The 9,739-nt window shown below is 40.3% G+C and overlaps 2 long non-coding RNA genes across 2 annotated transcripts in view; both read right to left on the minus strand.

Annotated features, from left to right (window-relative positions):
• Positions 1-1,353: 1,353 nt before the first annotated feature.
• LOC307165665 lies at positions 1,354-7,156 on the minus strand. Its single transcript, XR_013822518.1, has 4 exons — positions 7,108-7,156; positions 6,455-6,508; positions 5,846-5,923; positions 1,354-1,622 (listed from the first exon to the last, which is right to left on the minus strand). It is a non-coding gene; the product is annotated as an uncharacterized lncRNA (long non-coding RNA).
• Positions 7,157-8,024: 868 nt separating this feature from the next.
• LOC307165666 overlaps positions 8,025-9,739 on the minus strand; it is a 5,912-nt gene continuing 4,197 nt past the window's right edge. Inside the window, exon 3 of the long non-coding RNA XR_013822519.1 lies at positions 8,025-8,242. This is a non-coding gene — a long non-coding RNA (uncharacterized lncRNA). The remainder of the gene's footprint in view (positions 8,243-9,739) is intronic.

A 9,739-nucleotide genomic window follows, 5' to 3' on the forward strand; every position in this document is an offset into this window, starting at 1 on the left:
CACACACTCACTCACTCACTCACTCACTCACTCACTCACTCACACACCTTCACCTGAACACTCACTCACTCACTCACTCACACACACACACACCTTTACCCAAACACACTCACTCACTCACTCACACACCTTCACCTGAACACTCACTCACTCACTCACTCACACACACACACACCTTTACCCAAACACACTCACTCACTCACTCACTCACACACCTTCACCCGAACACTCACTCACTCACTCACTCACACACACACTCACTCACTCACTCACTCACTCACTCACTCACTCACACACTCACTCACTCACTCACTCACTCACTCACTCACTCACACACACACACACTCACTCACTCACTCACTCACTCACTCACACACACACACACTCACTCACTCACTCACTCACTCACTCACTCACTCACACACCTTCACCTGAACACTCACTCACTCACTCACTCACACACACACACACACACCTTTACCCAAACACACTCACTCACTCACTCACACACCTTCACCTGAACACTCACTCACTCACTCACTCACACACACACACACCTTTACCCAAACACACTCACTCACTCACTCACTCACACACCTTCACCCGAACACTCACTCACTCACTCACACACACACTCACTCACTCACTCACTCACTCACTCACTCACACACCTTCACCCAAACAACATTCACTTACTCACTCACTCACTCACTCACTCACTCACTCACTCACCTTCACCCAAACACACTCACTCACTCACTCACTCACACACACACCTTCACCCAAACACTCACTCACTCACTCACTCACTCACTCACTCACTCACTCACTCACTCACTCACACACTCACTCACACACTCACTCACTCACTCACACACACCTTCACCCAAACAACATTCACTTACTCACTCACCACTACTGTACTATAGATCACGAGTTTGACAATCTATGGTTTGAAAGTACACACACACACACACACACACACACACACACACACACTCAATCACTCGCTCATTCACACACACACTCTCAATCACACACACACACACACACACACACACACACTCAATCACTCGCTCATTCACACACACACTCTCAATCACACACACACACACACACACACTCACTCAATCACTCGCTCATTCACACACTCACTCAATCAGAGACACACTCTCAATCACACACACACACACACACACACACACACACACACACACACACACACATTACCAGGACGATTGCATGGCAGCAATTTTCCTCCACAACAGGAGATTCACACAACATTTCAAAAACTGGAGTAAAATAAACCCATGTTAGAAGCCGAGTGTAATGGCAGTGATTATGACAGCAAAACTCAAAAGGTGGCCAGAAACACAACTGTGTGTGTGAAAATAAACAGCACGAGGTTTTAAAGCACATCAATGCAACGCAACAACTCCAGCCATTGATTTTTCTCCTCACAAGTGCATCAGTGATAAAGGCCCATAAATGGAAGAGAGTCTCTGAATGATGCAGGCCTGAATCCGGCCGGTCGATATGAAGTGATTGTTATTTCTCCGCACCGATGGATGTGAAGCGCGAGCGACGGGAACATCCAGAGCCAAGCGTTTCTTCTGTTTTTCCTGTAATAATTACAGCATTAGTGTCTGGTTGGGAAGCGTATGTGTATTTAATCTCACACCTGAGAATCTGGTAATACGAGGGCGAAACGCTCAAATGCATTTTAATAGAATCTTGATCTCAACGGAGAGAGACAAATCTGTGTTTGATTCTTGCAATGTGCAGTTTTTATAGTGTCGTTCTGCCATCTGATGTCCAATAAAACATCTGGCTCCTGAAACAGAAGCATCGATACAGGTGATCAGAAGCAAACATCTGTGTTTCCGGCTCCTGGGAATCTTCTGTCCGGCTTCAGAGAGCAGATCTGGGAACGCTTCTCTCACACGCACTAAATATAGACGGCTCTGGATGTCGTCCAGACACTTCTGGAGCATCTCATTATCAGACTGAAGTCTTTCCAGAGAACAAACCGAAGCGACGTCTCAGAAACACCGTCATGCTGTCGCGTCTGCGTCCGAGATCAGAGACACACCACATGTTGAAGAGCTTCTGCATTACAGACACTCGTTCACTGAGGAAGAGTCTGTTACACTTTAGTTTAAGGTGTCATTGTTACAGTGTAATTATATATTTAAGTACTGAGTAATATTACTATAGGGTTAGGGTAGGATTAGGATTTGGTTGAGGGTTATTGCATGTAATTATGCATAATTTACTGTTATTACTATGGTAAGTACATGTAACATATGTAACAAAGACACCGTAAAGGTCCCACTTTATATTAAGTGGCGTTAAGTACTATGTACTTACATTGAAAAATAAGTACAATGTACTTTTTGTGTTCATGTTGTATTGTAAAACACTTTTGCTGCTATTGAGGTGTGATACGGGTAAAGTTAGGGACAGGTGTGGTGGATTGGGTAGGTTTAAGGTGTAAGGGAAGGGTCAACTGTGTAATTACAAATGTAATTACATAAATTAATTACAGCTGTAATTACATGCAGGAAATTTTAACATGTAAGTACAATGTAAAAACATGTAGTTACACAATAAGTACATAGTATCAAATTATTAATTTCAATGTAAGTACATAGTACTTAACGCCACTTAATATAAAGTGGGACTAAATAAAGTGTTACCAACTCCTCTATTCAGTGGACAACACATACATTTTTGCATTTAATTCACACGAAAACATATCGTTAAAATAGAGCCCATAATCTTGAAGTGCTTGTGATCGGATCTGACTGCTTGATTGTTGATGTCCACAATATATGTGCGGTCCGTGAATCAGAAAAGCAATACTGAAGCCATTAGTGTTAACTAGCAGCGGAAACTGACCAATCGCTGACTCTTTATTACCTGTGCGGTGCTTAAGAGGAACTTCTTATCAACTGCATTACAGACGCTCGTTCACTGATGAAGAGTCTGAACCACACAGTCCTGTTCGTAATTCAGATAAACTCCTCTGTTCAGTGGACAACACATCGATTTTTGCACTTAATTCACACGAAAATGACCATTATTTTGTCATTTACTTAACAAAAATGTTTTGAAGTTGTAAATAAAACTAGAATGTACATTTCCTGAAGAAAATGTGAGTGGTGCTTGCAGTGGCAAAACTCGGCACGGTTGCTAGGGTTTTACTAGGCGGTTGCTATGGTGTTCTGGGCGGTTTCCAAGGTATTCTGGGTGGTTGCTAGGGCGTTGCTAGGTAGTTGCTAGGGTGTTCTGGGTGGTTGCTATGGTGTTGCTAGGCGGTTACTAAGGTATTCTGGGTGGTTGCTATGGTGTTACTAGGTGGTTGGTAGTTGTCACAGATGGTTACTATTGGAGTTCTTAGCATTTTCTTGGCATGATTTAGCACTTACCTAATCTCTTTTAGCATGTAGCTATTCACAGCTAGCATGTGTAGCATATTGGAAGTCCTGTTTGCTAGCATGAGTCAAAAGAGCCAACCCCCATCTCTATACCATGTTCTGATACAGAGATATAGGTCTTGCAAAATGGTTGCTAGGGTACTCTGTTTGGTTGCTAGGGAGTGGCTTGGCAGCTGCCAATCATGAAACTCCAAAGGCTGCTTGCCAATATGAATGATATAAACCAACTCCCATGCCTCTGTGACATTCAGAATGGAAGATATCCCTCTAGGGATTTTGGTTGCTAAGGTGCTCGACAATGGTTGCTAGGGAGGGGCTAGGAAGTGATTGGCTGGTTGAGCAATAACAATAATGATGCCTTGCCTTTGGCAAGCACCACTAATAAAGATTATTATAAGGTCATTTGTACCTCTATCTATCTAATACCTATCTAGTATCTATCTAATGTATGTTTTACAAGAAAATACTATTTCAGTCTTTATACTGCAAAATGTCATGTTTAATTCAATGCAGTTTCTTTGTAATATTTGTGAAATTTACAAGCAATTCCACCTAGTGCATAAAAATGCATACGAAGACTACAAACACACAAGAAAAATAGATCTTTTCTTTTGACAACTAAAGGTTTCAGAACTCTTCTTAAGTCCAAAAACAGCTTTTATTGAAACCTCGACTCGTTTAGTACTTCTACACTTTTCATGATTAGTTAATCTCGACACCTGCAATAGGAAAAACGTTAGGGAAGCACCGAATGCACGAAAATTTTGGCCGATACCGATAACTGATAATTCTTTATATTTGAAAGCTGATAACTGATATATTGGCTGATAAAATTAAATCCAAATTTTTATATAATTTTTGAGAGCCTGATTACAAAAACAAAAATCTCACCATTAAAAGCCATGTCTCAAACACACAATTATAATGTTCTCATTATAATTTTATGTAGCCGATATGACAGACTTGCGCTGCACATGTTGCACTTCACTGTATTTTCCTTTTTTTGAAGTGATTCTAATCATATTTCAAGCAAATAAACGCCATCATGGTGAACAGTGCACATCTGAAGTGTCTCAGCTGGAGGCAGGGGCGTAATTTGTGGGGGGGTTGTGGGGGAGATAACCCCCCCAATATTTAAATCTATACATTACAACCCCCCAATATTTATACCATGATCACATGAAAAATATGCAGACCCAAACTTCAACCCCCCCAATGTTCAAACCAAATCTACGCCCTTGGCTGGAGGATTAATATATTAATACAAGCTTTAGTATATCGGCCTAATTTTCTTATCAGACAGTAACATTAAAAATGAACATATATTGTCCAATATCGATATGGTGGCCGATATATCCTGCATCCCTAAAAAATGTAGTAAAAGTTTTCAAAAGAGCTGCACTTTCTGATTTCACATGCAAAGATGCGAGCCAATCAAATCAAAGTAAAGTCTTAAATGAGAAACACCCATTAAAAGAGTGCATTTAAATCAGAGCTAAAATCAGGGCATTTTCTTTCTAAATTATGACCGTTATAAGTGTGCATCGGGAAACATTATCAAATAAAATGCAGTTCATGACACCCTTAAGAGAGCTTACTATGTAAAACCGTCACCACAATAATTTACGGATTTATTTAAGAACGGATTCACTGATAATCTTGCCACGCGTCATGTGACTGCTGTAATGTAATATTTGGTGAAAATGCACTGGAAATATGATCAAAGCTAACAGGGAACTTTCTCTCAAAGTTATGAACAAACGTTCTGCCAGCAACATTAATTCGTTCTATTAATAATGTTCTTAAAGCGTTCACACAGAAGCATACTTTATACATCGTTCATGGAAACTTTTTCTAAAATGTTTCAGTTGGATGTTCATCTGACATTTTTTAAATGTTACTACTTGTTTCAGAATATTTGGAGAACATTCAAAAGTAACGTTCCCATTCAAAAGTAACGTTCCCATTCAAAAGTAACGTTCACATTCAAAAGTAACGTTCACATTCAAAAGTAACATTCAAAAGTAACGTTCCAATTCTAAAGTAACGTTTCCATTCAAAAGTAACGTTTACATTCAAAAGCAATGTTCCCATTCAAAACTACTGTTCAAATTCAAAAGTAACGTTCCCATTAAAAAGTAACGGTCACATTCCATTGAAGAATGACACAATGGAATGTTCCCTTAACGTTCCCATAACCAAGAAAAAACATTCTAAACGTTCAGAGAAAAATCAGAAAATGTAATGGAACGTCAGCAAAACATTCTAAGAATATATTTCTGAACATATTACAACATTTTTGTTATCTGTGATGTGAGATAGAAGAGAGATAGTGATGTGAGATAGGATGAAGAGAGTCTTTAACAGAACTGCACATTAGTGATGCCAAACGAGGGTGTTTTTACCTCGCCGTGTTTCTTCTCCGTTGTTCAATGGAGCAACATCTCCACATCTGCTGGAAGCCACTTTACTGAAGATCCTCCCTGTGAACACAGCAGATTTACAGCAATGAGACCTTTACAACACTATAGCAGACATAAAATGTACATAAATATAAATATCTGCCAATAATATGTCTTAGTAAGATGATATTTAAAGCTCTGTAGTTTATTAATGCAATGCAATACAATGATTGAGAGATGAGTCCAGCTGAAATATTACTAACAATATCAACGTTATTCTCATGTTTGATAAAAATCAGTGCAGATTTCAGATCATAAAGACACGAGCTGAAGGACGTTTGTACAATTAAAAGACTTTTACTTGCTAAAAAATCTAGATTATTACAGATTGAGTGTGACAGGTTTATCAGATCTTGTTAATAATTTTAGAGGCTTTAGAAATGTGTGTATTTAATATGATACCGCAGCTTTACAGGGTTAAAGAACTGGCTTTTTAAAATAATATTCCCAAGAAATATTAAAGCAGATTACAACCTTTAGATCACAGTGTGAAACATCTGACCGGTCTAACATCTGCTCTCATGATCTCTATCTATAATAAAAGTCCCACACCTGACGACAGGGTCATGTTTAATCTGCGATCTCCTCTTGAAAAGGTCTCCGTCTCTAGAAGAACCAACAGAAAGACAAATGGCTGAAAGGATGCGGTGACAACACTGGGCGTGATTCTTCTTTTTCTGTGCGTGTGTGGTGGCGTTTGGTTAATAATGCCCTGACCGTTTCATTATAGTAATCAGAGAGCGATCGGCCGGTGCTGGCAGAATGAGTGAGAGCTCACACACTCGCACCATTAACTCACACACACACACACACACACACACACACACACACACACACACACACACACACAGACTCGCGACAAATTGGAATTGCCTTTTGCGGTCGGTGGCCCCGACAAAACACACACCCTCTCTCTCTCTCTCTCTCTCTCTCAGAGCCGTATCTCTTGTGCCATCGTGTCTGGTGTGTTCACATTACTCCTGAATCTCAGACAGGCCGGTGGAGAGAGAAAACACAAAGAGAGACGATTCGTTTCATGCTTATGTTGTAATTTCAACTCAACATGAAAGTTAAATTGACTCTATTTGCATTTGCACATTTGCATTCAAGGTTTACATTTCATCAGATCATTCATTCCCCGGGGAATCATTACTGTCGTGTCTTAGAGACACAAACCAGAGCTCATCAAATCTGTTGATACTCACTGACACTTTTCCCTCCAAAATGATGTCACTTCCTGGAGGATGATGTCATTAACCCTGTAAAGCCTGACATATGAAATAATAGTCAGAAAAAATCTGTCTTTCTCACACCGTCACAGTTGGAACAGTTTATTGAACATTTAGAAAAAATATAAAAGTTTGCATGTGTTTTATGTTGAGTGTCATGTCTGATCCATCAGGCTTTTATGGCTCGTATAATATGATATATCAGAGACTCAAAGTGAGCAAAAATATCCTGTTTGCTGCAGATGCTGATATTTATATGAAATTCTGATGCTTGTAAATCAGTGAGATCTTCATAACAGTGTAGCAGATATTGACATGAAATGCATATAAAAATCAATATCTGCCAATAATATGTCTTTGTAAGATGATATTTAAATGCTTAGTTTATGATCAAAGCTCTGTAGTTTATTAATGCAATGCAATACAATGATGATTGAGAGATGAACAAATAACCCTTCCTCAAAAGCCTGATGATCATATTTGACACTCGTGATTTTTATAATAAATGATGATGGATAATCAAGTAAACCTGCTTCAGTCCAGCTGAAATATTACTAACAATATCAAAGTTATTCTCATGTTTACTTGATAAAAATCAGATTTCAGATCATAAAGACACGAGCTGAAGGACGTTTGTACAATTAAACTAAAAGACTTTTACTTTATAAAACAGTCTAAACTGTCAATCAGAGGCAGAAGCACTGGAGGAGACTGACAGGTTTATCAGATCATGTTCAATATTTAGAGCTCATATCAGATATGATACAGTAGCTTTATAGGGTTAAAGAACTGGCTTTTTAAAATAATATTTCCAAGAGGAAAAATAAAACTGGAAAGAATAACCTGGAATTTAATGTATAAAAATACAATGAATAAAATGCCAGTTCATCCCCTCAAACCAAAGCCAATGATTTCCATATAGTGAGTTTAATATCCAATCCAGTGCATGAAGACACATATGATGAGGAAGATGTGAACATGTGACCCTCCTTCATCATCACACAAACATCTGCAGACGTGAGTTTTGACTCATTATCATATTCTGATTCCTCAAGCACATCTCAATCGCTTCATTAGTACAAGCGGCTTCGGTGGAGGAACTGTTTGTGGCCTGTGGGAAAATAAGAACACACACACACACACACACACACACACACACACACACACACACACACACACACACACACGGCTAAGCGCATCACGCTTTTAAACGCAAGGCAAATGTCAAGACTTCCAGCTCGAGCAGATGAAGAGCGCTCCGCGTTCACACATGATTGACAGCTGTCACTCACGCTAAACGACACGGAGACGCAGACTTCTGCAAACACAAGAGCCAGAAGAACTGAACATCTCAAAATGAGGCGATTAGATTCAATAAATGCTGATTTGAGTCTGGAGGGGAAGTTTAGTCGCAGTTTTTAAAGTTTTCTATCACAAAAAATCCAGAAAAATGTGATTCTTCCAAGAATTTAGGAAACAATATAATCATAAATGTAACACTTTTCTTATTATTTTTTATATTTAAGTTTTCTAAAGAACACACACACACATTAACCCGACCCCTAAACCTACCCATCACACACACACACACACACACACTAACCCTACCCATCACACACACACACACACACTAACCCTACCCATCACACACACACACACACTAACCCTACCCATCACACACACACACACACTAACCCTACCCATCACACACACACACACACTAACCCTACCCATCACACACACACACACACACTAACCCTACCCATCACAAACACACACACACTAACCCTACCCATCACACACACACACACACTAACCCGACCCCTAACCCTACCCATCACACATACACACACACACACACACTAACCCTACCCATCACACACACACACACACGCACACACACACACACACACACACACACTAACCCGACCCCTAACCCTACCCATCACACACACACACATTAACCCGACCCCTAAACCTACCCATCACGCACATACACACACACACACACACACACTAACCTGACCCCTATACCTACCCATCACACACACACACACACACACACACACACACACACTAACCCTACCCATCACACACACACACATTAACCCGACCCCTAAACCTACCCATCACGCACATACACACACACACACACACTAACACGACCCCTAAACCTACCCATCACACACACACACACACACACACACACACACAGGCTCGCTGCTTACTCTCTCTCTCTCCGCTGTGAGTAATAGCAGAGACTAGCAGTGAAGCCAGCAGCGAATGCAATTAGAAACAAAGCTCACTATTTATTACAGCGTCTGCGCTGGAGCTGCAGGCCAGAGGATGCTGTGTGTGTGTGTGTGTGTGTGTGTGTCTATGTGTGTGTGTGATGGGTAGGTATAGGGGTCGGGTTAGTGTGTGTGTGTGTGTGTGATGGGTAGGTTAAGGGGTCGTGTTAGTGTGTGTGTGTGTGTGTGTGTGTGTGTGTGTGTGTGTGTGTGTGTGTGTGTGTGTGTGTGTGTGTGATGGGTAGGTTAAGGGGTCGGGTTAGTGTGTGTGTGTCATTGAATCGAATCACTGAATCAGAGGTTGAATCGATTCATTG

This window comes from Squalius cephalus (assembly GCF_949319135.1).
Source record: "Squalius cephalus genome assembly, chromosome: 10".
NCBI classification, from domain to species: Eukaryota; Metazoa; Chordata; class Actinopteri; order Cypriniformes; family Leuciscidae; genus Squalius; species Squalius cephalus.